The 14,073-nt window shown below is 52.6% G+C and overlaps 1 protein-coding gene and 1 long non-coding RNA gene across 39 annotated transcripts in view; one reads left to right on the plus strand and one right to left on the minus strand.

Annotated features, from left to right (window-relative positions):
- Positions 1 to 6,450: 6,450 nt before the first annotated feature.
- Positions 6,451 to 10,869, minus strand: LOC107969691 (uncharacterized). Its single transcript, XR_008540968.2, has 3 exons — positions 10,697 to 10,869; positions 10,140 to 10,232; positions 6,451 to 8,856 (listed from the first exon to the last, which is right to left on the minus strand). It is a non-coding gene; the product is annotated as an uncharacterized LOC107969691 (long non-coding RNA).
- Positions 7,203 to 14,073, plus strand: part of FCHO1 (FCH and mu domain containing endocytic adaptor 1) — a 41,189-nt gene continuing 34,318 nt past the window's right edge. For 15 of the 38 annotated variants that reach the window (XM_054673137.2, XM_063801355.1, XM_054673145.2 and 12 more), the window contains exons 1-2: positions 7,203 to 7,287; positions 13,836 to 13,880. The gene's annotated coding sequence lies outside the window, so the exon portion shown is untranslated. Of the gene's footprint in view, positions 7,288 to 10,954; positions 11,059 to 13,835; positions 13,986 to 14,073 lie in introns of those variants that run through there. The other 23 variants (XM_054673138.2, XM_016935469.4, XM_054673148.2 and 20 more) reach the window with 8 other exon arrangements.

Below are 14,073 nucleotides of genomic sequence, written 5' to 3' on the forward strand. Positions count from 1 at the left end.
ACAAAAACTAGCTGGGCCTGGTGGCGGGTGCTTGTAATGCCAGCTACTCAGGGAACTGAGGCAGGAGAATCACTTGAACTCGGGAGATGGAGGTTGCAGTGAGCCGAGATCACACCATTGCACTCCAGGCTGGGGGACAAAAGCGAGACTTCATCTCAAAATAAATAAATTAAATAAATAAATAAATAAATAAAGTGTCGTCCTGTCCACCAGCACATCTCCCTGTTGTATTTCCTTTTAGTCCATAGCCCTAGCAGACTCTTACTTGTTTATATGTTTATATGTCAATATGTTTATATTGATTCCCCCCACTGTGAGCCCATGAGAGCTGCACCCTCTCCATCTTGGTTGTTTCTGGGTCCCCGCTGCCCAGGACAGGACCCAGTACCTGTACCCACACAGCAGGTTCTTGGGAAATGTTGGTTGTGCCCCAGCTTGGCAGCACTGCTGGGTGACCTCGGGAATGTTCCTTAACCTCTCTGGGCTTCTCCTTTTCCCCAGTCTCAGAAATAAGAAAGTTGGCCTGAACCTCCAGGAAGAGCAGGGAGCCTTGGGCTGTTTTGGCAACTGGACCCCTGAGTTTTCTTCCCTGGCCTGTTCAGCCCCAGGCACTCCAGACAGGCCTGACCTATGTCATCCTGTCCTCCCCACCCCCTACAGCATCCTTTGGGATCTGGGCCCAGGGCAGGTGTGAGCTGTGGTACCAGCACACCCATGTCAAGTCCTGCCTCTGACGTGTGTTTACTGTGTGACTTCCAAGAGTAGCTTGCTTTCTCTGAGCTCTGTTTCCCCTGGCCCAGGCTTGGGAGTGGAGTGTCTGGGGGAGTGTGGATGCAGTTCAGACCTCACCTGACAGGTGTGGATAGTACCAGGGCCCCCAAGAAGCTCCCAGGCTGGAAGGGGAGGGGGCAATGCCTAACATAACATCCCAGTCCTGGGGGATCAGCACTGGCTTGGAAGGAAAACCAGATGGGTTTTCAGGAGCCTGGGAAGCTAGCTGGAGGGCTTCTTGAAGGAGAGGACCACATAGGAACTAAGAGCTAAAGGTGGGAAGGAAATCTGGGATGCCAGGAGGACTTCCTGGAGGAGGGGACCACATAGGAACTAAGAGCTAAAGGTGGGACGGGAGCCTGGGAGGCCAGAAGGAGGGCTTCCTGGAGGAGGGGACCACAAGAGCTAAAGGTGGGAAAGGAGCCTGGGAGGCCAGATGGAGGGCTTCCTGGAGGAGGGGACCAAACAGGAACTAAGAGCTCAAGGTAGGAAAGTTACCAGTCAGATGCACCCTGAGGTGGAACGGCTTTTGTGCCCCCTGCATTGAGGTGGGTAGACAGAGGTGAGGACAGGAATGTAGGGAGGGCCGGACCCCATAAGCATGATGGGCTGCTGAGACAGGTTTGCAGTTTTTACCAAGAGTGCTGGGGAGTCTGGGGAGTGTTTCAAGCTGGAGAAAAAGGTGAGCAGTTTCTGTTTGAAACCCCACTGTGGGTCCCAGTTAAACATTCTGGAATTGCTACACACATGCACTTCAATGGAACAGCTGAGCACGTGAAGGTGATAAGGACAGGCAAGCCTCAAAATTGGGGCTTAGTCTGAGAGGGTTCTTGGCTTCACCCAGGAAGGAATTTGAGGGCAAGTCAATTGTGTTAAACAGCAACTTTTTTCTTTTTTCCTTTTTTTTTTTTTTTAAGATAGGGTCTCACTCTCATGCCCATGTTGGAGTGCAGTGCCATGATCTTGGCTCATTGCAGCCTCCAGGAGTCCTCCCACCTCAGCCTCCTGAGAAGCTTGGACCACAGGCACAGTCCACCATGCCCACCTAATTTTTTTTTTGAGATGGGGTCGTCTTGCTCTGTCACCCAGGCTGGAGTGCAGTGGCGTGATCTCCGCTCACTGCTCCCTCTGCCTCCTGGGCTCAAGGGATCCTCCCACCTCAGCCTCCCAAGTAGCTGGGTCTACAGGCACAAGCCATGGAGCCCAGCTAATTTTTTGTATTTTTGGCACAGGCAGGGTTTCACCATTTTGCCCAGGCTGGTCTCAAACTCCTGAGCGCACGTGATCTTCCCACCTGGGCCTCACAAAGTGCCAGGATTACAGGTTTGAGCCACCGCACCTGGCCTAATTTTTGTATTTTTTTTTTTGGTAGAGATGGGGTTCGGCCGTGTTGCCCAGGCTGGTAAACAGCAATATTTTCTTCTTCTTCTTCTTTTTTGAGATGGAGTTTAGCTCTTGGAGTGCGATGGCATGATCTTGGCTCACTGCAACCTCTGCCTCCTGGGTTCAAGCAATTCTCCTGCCTCATCCTTCCAAGTAGCTGGGATTACAGGTGCCTGCCACCACACCCAGCTAATTTTTTTGTTCTTAGTAGAGATGGGGCTTCATCATATTGGCCAGAATGGTCTTGAACTCCTGACCTCAGGTGATCCGCCCATCTCAGCCTCCCAAAGTGCTGGGATTATAGGTGTGAGCCACCATGCCTGGCCTTTTCTTTCTTTCTTTTTTTTTTTTTTAGACAGGGTCTCGCCCTGTCACCCAGACTGGAGTGCAGTGGCACCATCTCGGCTCATTACAACCTCCACCTCCCAGTATCAAGTAAATCTCGTGCCTCAGCCTCTCCAGTAGCTGGGACTACAGGTGCCCACCACCAGGTCTGGTCTGGCTATTTTTTTTTTTTTTTTTTTTTGAGACAGAGTCTTGCTGTTGCCCAGGCTGGAGTGCAGTGGTGTGATGATAGCTCACTGCAGCCTCCAACTCCCTGACCCAAGCAATCCTCCAGCCTCAGCCTCCCGAATAGCTGGGATTATAGGCATGAGCCACCATGCCCAGCTAATTTCTGTATTTTTAGTACAGACAGGGTTTCTCCATGTTGGCCAGGCTGGTCTCGAACTCTTGACCTCAGGTGATCCACCCATTTCGGCCTCCCAAAGTGCTGGGATTACACCGCGCCTGGCCCTAAACGGCGGCATTTACTGAAATGGCCGTGTAGAGCAGCATCAGAGGTGCTGTTCCTTGCTGAGCAAGACCACTGTGCATAGGCAGTCCACCCAGAATAGTAGCTCACAGGCACAGCTGCACTCATACGTATACCCACTTTTAATTATATGCAAATGAAGGCCAGGCGTGGTGGCTCAAGTCTGTAATCCCAGCGCTTTGAGAGGCTGAGGCGGGTGGGTCACCTAAGGTCAGGAGTTTGAGACCAGCCTGGCCAACATGGTGAAACCCCGTGTCTACTAAAAATACAAAAATTAGCCAGGCATGGTGGTGTGCGCCTGTAATCCCAGCTACTCAGGAGGCTGAGACAGGAGAATCGCTTGAACCCAGGAGGCAGAGGTTGCAGTGCGCTGAGATTATGCCACTGCACTCCAGCCTGGGCAACAGAGCAAGACACCATCTCAAAAAAAAAAAAAAAATATATATATATATATATATATGTATATATATGCAAATTAAGGGGCAGTTTATGCAGAAACTTCCAGGAAAAGGGTGACAACTTCTGAGTCATCAGGGTTGTTGCCATGGAAAAGGGTGGTAACTTCTGCATGTTGTCATGGCAATGGTAAACTGACATGGCACACCAGTGGGCATGTCTTAAGGAAAGCCCCTTCCCTGGGGGTCTGTTTTATAATAGCTAGTCCTCAATTTGGTCCAATGTCGCAACCCCACCTCTGGAGTTGAGTCCTGCCTCCTACTTTGGAGGGCTGACAGTGGGAGCCAGGTTTCTCAGGGATAAAGTAGAAGATCACAGACAGGCAAGGGGAGGAGGCTGAGCTCATGTTCAACCCAATATAGATAGTTACAGCAAAATATGTACAGATATGTGTATATACATATATACACACATACAGCTCCCTGCTCTGTCTGCAGACAGGGCCTCCAAGACACGTCACCCCAGTAACAAGTACACATTGGCCGGGTGTGGTGGTTTATGCCTGTGATCCCAGTACATTGGGAGGCCGAGGCAGGAGGATAACCTGAGGTCATGAGTTCACGACCAGCCTGGCCAATATGGCGAAACCCCGTCTCTGCTAAAAATATAAAACTTAGCTGGGTGTGGTCGTGGGCGCCTGTAATCCCAGCTACTAAGGAGGCTGAGGCAGGAGAATTGCTTGAACCTGGGAAGCGGAGGTTGTTGCAGTGAGCCGAGATCACGCCACTGCACTCCAGCCTGGCAACAGAGCGAGACTCTGTCTCAAGAAAACAAAGAAACAAAAAACAAACAAACAAAACAAAAACTACAAAAAGCCCCCAAACCTGACAGATGCCATTCGGCCGGGAAATCAAGGTCAACACCAGCAGCGTAAGTCATGTTGACAGTTTGTACCTTTGATATGGTGTGATGAGATGGGTGCTTCACCTCTGTGGTCTTCCTTCCCCAAATCCATTACCCTCATTTAACTGTGAGAAAGACATCAGAGAAACCTCAATGGAGGGACATTCTGTAGAACACCTGACCACCATTCCTCAAAACTGTCCCCGAAAACAAGACAGTTTGACAAACCGTCACACCCCAGAACAGCCTAAGGAGACATGAGGAGTAAGTGTCATGTAAGATTCTAGGACAGAAAAAAGACATTGCAACCAATGGCCATACCAGTGGAAGGTGATAATCATGTGGGAGGCGGGCCGGGCGCACTGGCCCACTCCTGTAATCCCAGCACCTCGGAAGGCCGAGGCAGGCAGATCACCTGAGGTCAGGAGTTTGAGACCAGCCTGGCCAACATGACGAAACCCCATTTCTACTAAAAATACAAAAATTAGCTGGGTGTGGTGGTGTGTGCCTGTAATCCCAGCTACTCGGAAGGCCGAGGCAGGAGAATTGCTTGAACCTGGGAGGCGGAGGTTGCAGTGAGCCGAGATAGTGCCATTGCACTCCAGCCTGGCCAACAGAGTGAGAATCTGTCTCAAAAAAAAAGAAAAAGAAAAAGGAAAAAGACACTGTAACAAATGGACATACCAATGGAAGGCGTTAATCACGGGGGAAGCAGGCCAGGTACAGTGGCTCACGCCTATAATCCCAGCACTTTGGGAGGATGAGCGGGGAGGATGGAGTGAGCTCAGGAGTTCAAGACCAGCCTAGGCAACATGGTGAAACTCTGTCTGTACAAAAAAATACAAAAATTAGCTGGACGTGGTGGTGCGTGCCTGTAATCCCGGCTACTTGGGACACTGAGGTGGGAGGATTGCTTGAGCCCGGGAGGCAGAGGTTGCAGTGAGCTGAGATGGCACTACTGCACTTCAGCCTAGGTGACAAGAGCAAGACCCCGTCTCACCAAATAAATAAATTAATAATAATAATAATAATAATAATAGGCCGGGTGCAGTGGCTTACACCTGTAATCCCAACACTTTGGGAGGCCGAGGTGGGCGGATCATGAGGTCAGGAGATCAAGACCATCCTGGCTAACACGGTGAAACCCCATCTCTACTAAAAATACAAAAAATTAGCCGGGTGTGGTGGCGGGTGCCTGTAGTCCCAGCTACTTGGGAGGCTGAGAATGGCGTGAACCTGGGAGGCAGAGCTTGCAGTGAGCCAAGATCATGCCACTGCACTCCAGCCTGGGTGACAGAGCGAGACTCTGTCTCAAATAATAATAATAATAATAATAATAATAATAATAATAGACCAGGCACAGTGGCTCATGACTGTTAATCCCAGCACTTTGGGTGGCTGAGGTGGGAGGATTGCTTTAGCCCGGGGGTTTGATACCAGCCTGGGCAACATAGGGACACCCTGTCTCTATTAAAAAAAAAAAAATTAAAGAAAAAAATAATAGGAGAAGCTGGGTGTTGGGTATACAGGAACTCTCTGTACTCTCTTCACAATAATTCTAAAACTGCTCTAAAATAAAAGGTTTATTTGGAAATAAAAGGAACTGGCCAGTTTCAGTGCTTCACGCCTGTTGTCCCAGCATTTTGGAAGGCTGAGGTAGGGGGATCGCTTCAGCCTGGGAGTTTGAGGCTGCAGTGAGCTATGATCACACCATTGCACTCCAGCCTGGGCAACTGAGCAAGACCTTGTCTCTAAACAAAGAAAGAAAGAAAAGAAAGAACAACTACAGTTGCCTTGGAGAATAGGGATTGTCTAGGGCTGGGATGGAGGGAACAAGAAACACAAATAAGAAACCGAGTTGGCATCCAGGCTGAAGATAATTGGGTCTTCGCTGGGACCACTATGGGGTGTAGGAAAATGGACAATTTGGAACTGTTTCAGAGACACTGAATCCACGGGATGAAATGCTGGTAATGAAGGGAAGAGAAGATCCTTAGGGCCTCCCAAGCTTCTGGTCTGTGCTCCTGGGCTGCCCTGATTGAGCCTGGGAGGCTGGTGGAGGGGCAAGAAAATCAGCCGGGTGCCCTGACCCTACGCAGAGGGTAGGATGGGGGACTGGCAGGGGTTGTGTAAGTTTATATTTTCTTTTTCTTTGTTTTTGTTTGTTTGTTTGTTTGTTTTTTAAGACGAAGTCTCACTCTTGTCGCCCAGGCTGGAGTGCAGTGATGTGATCTCGGCTCACTGCAACCTCCGCCTCTCGGATTCAAGTGATTCTCCTGCCTCGGCCTCCCAAGTAGCTGAGATTACAGGCGCCTGCCACCATGCCCAGCTAATTTTTGTATTTTTAGTAGAGACAGGGTTTCACCATGTTGGTCAGGCTGGTCTCGAACTCCTAACCTCAAGCGATCGAGTTCGAACTCCAAAAAAGAACTATCACATGGCATATGAGGGGATGACCTCCTCTGCAAGGTGCCGGATCCCGGGGCTGCCCTAGGCCGGCTGCAGACTTGCTGTGTGGCCTCCAAGCAAGATCTTGCCCTCTCTGAGCCTCAGATTTCCCATTTGTAAAATAAAGACCAATAATGTCCAGGTTACAGGCTTGTGGGGGGTCATCAACTGAGCCCTGCCTGTTCGCTCAATAAACGTTGGTCGCTCCTTACTCCTTACCACTGAGTCTCAGGGCGAAGTAGTGGCGCCTGTCTCTTTAAATTATGCAAATAGACTGCGGGTGGCGTAAGCGGGGGGAACATAAAAAGGAGCCTAGTCTTCGGCTGGACCAATCAGCGCGCTGAGCTGGCGGAGCTGGACGCCTAAATGGCCCAATGGGGGACCGCGCGGGATCAGAGCCCGCCCTGCCTCCTGGCGCCGTCGCGGGGGTGGGGACTTTCTAGGCCACGCCCCGGGGGCGGAGCCCGCCGGCAGCCGCGCCGCAGCCGCGGAGGGAGGGGCGGGGCGGGCTCGGGTGTCAGCGACCAAGCCGCAGGTGGCGGCGAGCGCGGGGCTCGGCCCGAGCTCAGGAGGTGAGTGTTGCCCCCCGGAACCCCCTGGGATACCCTGGCCCGCGCAGCCTCCCACGCGCTCCGTGCCCTGCAGCCCCGGCGGCTGCGGAGGGCAAAGGCGCGGCGGGACGCGAGGGATGGAGAGCAGGGGGTTGGGGCTACGCGGTGGGCGCCCCGGCTTCCCCCCCGCAAGTGGTAATTGGGGGTCCGCAGGCGGAAATGGGGACCGCTCCCCAAATCTCCCGTCTCCTGGCCTAGAACCGAGCGTGCACGGGGGCGGCGACGACGCGAGACCCCTCCCCAAATTCTTTTATTCTAAGCCTAGGTCTGGGTTCTGGGGCTGCAAAGATGGGGGCGCCGCTCCCCTTCCAGCCTGGAACCCTGGGCGGTGGCTGAGATGGGGACCACCCGCAAATTCCCTCTTCCCAGCTCCGGCCTGCAGACCACCGGGGACCGAGACGAAGGACCCCTTCCCTTTTCCTCCACTGTGAACCCCTATCCAGGCCTGGTGGCTGGAGGAGCTGAGGTGTCACCTGGCCCCTCCTCTAATCTGCCCCATCCCAGTCCCCCACCTTAAGGATGGGGTGGGGGGCGTTTCACTGGCATCTTCTGTGGGGACCCCAAGGTTGGAATTTTGGGGAGGAGGTCACTGTGGGGTCCCCTGCCTGGCACGGTTTATCCAGGCCAGGCCTTGAAGGGCCTGGAGCCTGGACTTGGGGGGGGGGGTCCCTCTTTTACTGAGGGGCGGGGTGTACAGCTAGCATCTGTTCCTGGGGATTAAAATAAATCGAGGTAAATTAGGATCTTGCCAGAGGCTGGCTGTGAGTGGGGTGCGGAGGAGGCTTGGGGGGTGGGGGACCCCTCCATCTGCCTTGGATCCCCCGAGTCACCTGCCCCAGCTGCACTGGGGACCAGGAGGCAGTGTCGAATGGACCTGCTTCACTGGTGACCTTGGGCAGGTGACAGCACCTTTCTGAACCTCGGTTTCCTCTTTTGAAAATTGAGATTGGGAGCTTCGGACCCTGCATTTTACAGATTCTGAACTCACCCAGCCCACATTTTGTCCAATGGTGATTCACTCTTTTGCTTAACATGTGGGTGGATTGGGGTCAAGACAGCATTGGGTTTGGAGACCCTCCCACAGTGCCTTGCTATCCTCTCAGCCTCAGTTTACTGCACTGCAAAATGGGTTGATGATGACACTCTGATATTGGGGCTGAGGGCATGGGGACAGGGAGTAAAACATAGGACCAAGCTGCAATGGCTGGGATGGGGCATCGCCACCCTGGTCTCACCATTGGGGCCACTTAGGGCACACCCTGACCCACATACCATCACCCACGCCAGGGGTGAACCTGTTCTCGGGCGAGGTCCTGGGCAGGAGGGGGTGGGAGTTGCCAGGCCAGCTCATTCCCTGTCCCTTGGAGCGCCCTCCCAGCGGTGGGCACGGGGCTGGGAGTCTGACACCCCCAGGTTTGAATTTGCCTCTACCTGTGTGTGTGTTTTTCCCTCGGTGCCTTTGTTTGTTCTTCTGTGAAATGGGCTGAATTCCTCTGGGAAGATGGGAGGAATCTGTGGGAGGAGGAAGCTCTGTAAATACAGACGTGATTATTAGAATATTAATGACAGTATTAGTGCTCTTTAAATCGGGTCACAGCTGACCAGGAGGAGGGAGGGGAAGGGGGAGTCTACCAAAGGCATTGCCTGAGGAGACTCCAGCACCTGGGAAAGTTAGGTACACAGTAGGCATTCAATAGATGTTTGCCAAATGAAGTGAGGAAGAGGGAGGGGACCCATGGGGAGGACAGAAAATTTCTGAGAATCCCTGGCTCAGATTCCCACTTGGTGGCCCGAGTCACTGTGTGACCTGGGGCACGTGTCTCAGTTTCCCCATCGTGGTGCTGGTTGAGATAAGATACTGCCTTGAGGTGTGGTGACGAGAATCAAGCCAGATTGTCTAAGTGATCGCAGCCCAGGTGGCAAGGCCAAGAGGGGAGACATGACATAGTGGGTCATTGAAACAGCATGGTACCTGCTTGAACCAAGTGACTGGTCCGTGGGAAGGATGAGAAAACCCTTGCTACTGGCCCTACTGTACATACACTGGGGTCCAAGAGAGAGGGAAATGTGAGATCCTGTTTCCCAGGATCCTGGAAGCCAGATCCTGGAAGGTCAGGAGTGGCCCAAGGTCATCAGGCAAGACGTCAGCGGCTCCGGACACCCAGCCAGGCACCACTCGATTCCCAGGATGGGAGCTCGGGTCTTGCCTTTGTTGCTGATGTGGTTCCTGCTTTGTTTTATCTGTTCTGGGGCTGCTCACATGTCTCAGCCCCAGGTTTGCAAGACTTGGTGCCGGGAAGGCAGGATGGGGACCTCTGAGTCAGCTGGCAATGTGCTGTGTAACCTTGGGCAAGTCTCCGGCCATCTCTGGGCTTTGTGCTGGTGCTGTACAGGCTGGGAGACTTGGGTTCTAGCAGGGCTGACTTCTCCATCAGACCCAAAATGCCCAATGTCTCAGGCTCACAGTGCTTTTAGGGGTCCCTAGGTTGATGTTTTCACTTCTTTTAAAATCCGAAGGGAAAAAAATGAACTCTTGGGTTGAAGGAAACATTTTTGTGTATAATATTAATATATTTGTCTTTATGTCAATGTAGTTGTAAAATACAGTTTTGTTTTGTTTTGTTTTGTTTTTGAGACAGAGTCTCTCTCTGTCGCCCAGGCTGGAGTGCAGTGTCTCGATCTCCGCTCACTGCAACCTCCATCTCCTGGGTTCAGGCGATTCTCCTGCCTCAGCCTCCCGAGTAGCTGGGATTACAGACATATGCCACCCCACCCAGCTAACTTTTGTATTTTTAGTAGAGATGGGGTTTTACCATGTTGCCCAGGCTGTTCTCGAGCTCCTGGGCTCAAGCAATCCACCTGCCTCGGCCTCCCAAAGTGCTGGGATTCCAGGCATCAGCCACCACCTAAAATATAATTTTAAATTTCTTTTGTAATGAAGGAAAGCGCTCATGAATGCAAAAATGTCTTCCCCTTTCTTTTTTTTTTTTTTTTTTTTGAGATGGAGTCTCACTCTGTCGCCAGGCTGGAGTGCAGTGGCGCGATCTCGGCTCACTGCAACCTCTGGCTCACTGCAACCTCCACCTCCCGGGTTCAAGTGATTCTCCTGCCTCAGCCTCCTGAGTAGCTGGGACTACAGGCATGGGCCACCACGCCCAGCTAATTTTTGTATTTTTAGTAGAGACGGGGTTTCACTGTGTTGGCCAGGATAGTCTCAACCTCTTGACCTCGTGATCCACCCACCTTGGCCTCTCAAAGTGCTGGGATTACAGGCGTGAGCCACCGCGCCTGGCCATGTCTTCCCCTTTCTGAGCGCATTTCCCTCTCTGAGCCTCAGTTTGCCCAGTCTGTGAAGTGGGTATCGGCCTACCTCAGGATGGCAAGATGTTGAATGCCTGGGCCAGGGTTGGTGCTCAGTTATTTCCCAATTGCCATGATTAATATTTGTTCGGTAAGAACAGCTCCAGGTTCAGGCCGGGGGGCTCCAGGTTCAAGCGCCTCTTGTTTACTCACCCATGGCCTGTGTAGTTCCAGGGAGGTCCCACGGGTGCTGATCGGGCGGGGGAGGAAAGGTGGCGGTTGGATGGTAGGCGGGGCGGGGTGAGCTTCCTGTCCCCCCCCCAACCCATGCACACAAGCCTCCAACTTGGTGCTGACGGAAGTGGCCTCGTGGCTGTCTCCTGGCGCCTGCCCCGTCAGACAGGGGCCCCATCCCACTCTCTACCCTGTCCGGTGAGTTTGAGCCCTGGCCAGTAGATACCCATCATCTCGCCTTGGCCCCCCTCAGGAACAGAGGGGAGGCCCCCCTGCCCGGAGCCTGGGTTTCAGGAGAAGTAGCAGGTGTCACTTCCTGGGCTGGCCAAAGCCTGCATGGGGCCACCCGTTGCCCTGCCCCCCGTCCCCCATTCCAGCTGTGAGTGGTGGTTTGGGTTAGGGGGGCGGCAAGGGGAGCTTGGAAACCCAGAGAGCCACGCGTGATGGTTTCAAACAGGAGGTCATTGGCAGACAGACCAGGGGCAAAATCACAGTCAGCCGGGACCAATGATTGATCTCTCTGTGTCTCGGTTTCCTTCATAAAGTTGGGGTTGCCTCTGAGGGCATGGCATGAAGATTGGATGAGCAGATGCGTGTGAATAGTTGGGTACAGGGTCGCACACATACTGGTGCTCCATGTGTATCTGTCTGCCAGAGGTGGGGTGAGGCAATCTAATTGAAACTGTGAAAACAGTAGTGAGATTCTTGGTTTCTGGGGAACTTGGGCTCCTTGGTTCCTGGGATCTTCTAGAACAATGTTGGCCGTAGGACTTTCTCATCTGTGCCATCCAATACAGCAGCCATCAGCCCCATGTAGCTACTGAGCCTTGGAAGAGAGGCTGGCACAGCTGAGGAGCTGGGCATATAATTGTATGTATGTATGTATGTATGTATGTATGTATGTGTGTATGTATTTAATTATTATTTTTTTAAGACAGAATCTCACTCTTTCAACCAGGTTGGAGTGCAGTGGGGCAATCTTGGCTCACTACAACCTCCGCCTCCCAGGTTCAAGCGATTCTCCTGCCTCATCCTCCCAAGTAGCTGGGACTACAGGTGTGTGCCACCACGCCCTGCTGATTTTTATATTTTTTGGTAGAGATGGGGGTTTCACCATGTTGGCCAGGCAGGTCTCGAACTCCTGACCTTAAGTGATCCACCCACCTCAGCCTCCCAAAGTGCTGGGATTACAGGCGTGAGCCACTGCGCCCAGCCAATTGTATTTAATTTTACTTGGTTTAACATTAATACAAAAATTAATACAAAAATTAAGGCCAGGGGTTGTGGCTCATGGCTGTAATCCCAGCACTTTGGGGGTCCCAGGCAGGAGGATGGCTTGAGCTCAGGAGTTCGAGACTGGCCTGGGCCACACTAGTGAGACCTAGTCTCTACCAAAAAAAAAAAAAAAATTTTTATTTTTAATTAGTTAGACATGTAGTCCCAGCTACTCGGGTGGCTGAGATGGGAGGATCACTTGAGCCTGGGAAGTCGAGGCTGCCGTGAGCTGTGATCATGCCACTGCACACTCCAGCCTGGGTGACAGAGCAAGACCCTGTCTCCAGAAAAAATAAAAAAATAAAAAAAACTTAATACAAAAATTATTCAGGCGTGAGCCTGTAGTCTCAGCTACTCGGGAGGCTACTATTCAAGGCTCCCTTGAGCCTGGGAGGTGGAGGCTGCAGTGAGCTATGATCTCACCACTGCACTCCAGCCTGGGCAACAGAGCGAGACCCTGTCTCCAAAAAAAAAAAAAAATTAAGTCACCACATGGGGCTAGTGGTTCCCATGCCAGTCAGCACAGCTCTAAGAGATTTGGAGATGCTTAGGGTCCTGGTCATGGACGGAAGCTACGAAATGATATGGAAATTTAGGGCTTTTCCCCTAGGGATGTCAGTGTAGCATGCTCACCACCCTACCCCTGCCACCAAACTAGGTTTCCTAAGGGGCTGTGGTGGGGACTGAAGTTTTTCAGGGGCCCTGTCATTAACCAGTGCAGGGTTGGGAATGTTTGTTGAAACAAATAATTCCTTGCCCAGTGAACTCCTATTCATGCTTTAAAACCCCAACTCCCATGAGCCCTCCTTTAGTCTAGGTTCTTTTGGACCTTGTCCCTCCATCTGGCCCAGCCCTGACCATGCAGGACGGGGATATCTGTGTCCAGCTCTGTCTCTCTAGACTGGGGACTCCTGCAGGGCCAGGCCCGGGGCTGAATCAACTCAGGGACCCTGACATTGTTCTAGTCTGGGTGAGCAAGTAGGAGGTCTTGGGTGACTCACAGAAGTCCCGGGATTGGAGGCTCAATGATAATGGGTCCAATTAAACTAACTTTCTTTCTTTCTTTTTGAGACAGGGTCTTACTCTGTCGCCCAGGCTGGAGTGCAGTGGTGCCATCTCAGCTCACTGCAACCTCCGCCTCCCAGGTTCAAGCAATTCTCCTGTCTCAGCCTCCCAAGTAGCTGGGATTACAGGTGCCCGCCACCACACCTGGCTAATTTTTGTATTTTTAATAGAGACAGGGTTTCACCACTTTGGCCAGGCTGGTCTCAAACTCCTGACCTCAAGTGATCTGCCTGCCTCGGTCCCCCAAAGTGCTGGGATTACAGGCGTGAGCCACCACTTCTAGCCTAAACTAACTTTCAAGATTAGGTAAACTGAGGCACAGAGAGGGGCAGCCTTGCCCAAGGTCTTGCTCAGTCCTTTCCTGGGGAGGCCCCGGGAGCTTCCCCATCCTGTGGTCACGGGTCCCTGTCACTCCTGCCACTGTTCCTACCAGGCTCCCAGCTGCTACTGAGCTGCCTGTGGGGTCATGAATTATGCATGAGGCCTGCAGGCTCCAGTGACAAGCCTGGCCTCTAGAACATGCCAAGGACACTGCCTGTCCGTCCCCTGCCGGGCGGCCTGACCCAGCCTCTTGTGCAGAGACACCTGGGGCTCCCCGGCAAGATCCCTTCTAAGCATTCCTTCTTATTTTGCAGATGGGGAAACTGAGGCACGGAGCTGGACAGTGACTCAGACACCAGGTGAACACTGGCTTTTGAGGGCAGGGTTGGGACTCGTGGGGGCAGCAATGCCAGCTGGGTCATCACAGTGAGGAGTGAGCTCTGACTCCCAGGAGGGTACATAAGGTGAGGACTGTCCTAGAGGAATTCAGAAGACCCCAGGGGACCCTCAGGGATACTTCAGGGACCCCAACCCCCATGTGGCTGATCACAG

Source organism: Pan troglodytes, chromosome 20 (assembly GCF_028858775.2).
Source record: "Pan troglodytes isolate AG18354 chromosome 20, NHGRI_mPanTro3-v2.0_pri, whole genome shotgun sequence".
Lineage (NCBI taxonomy): Eukaryota > Metazoa > Chordata > Mammalia > Primates > Hominidae > Pan > Pan troglodytes.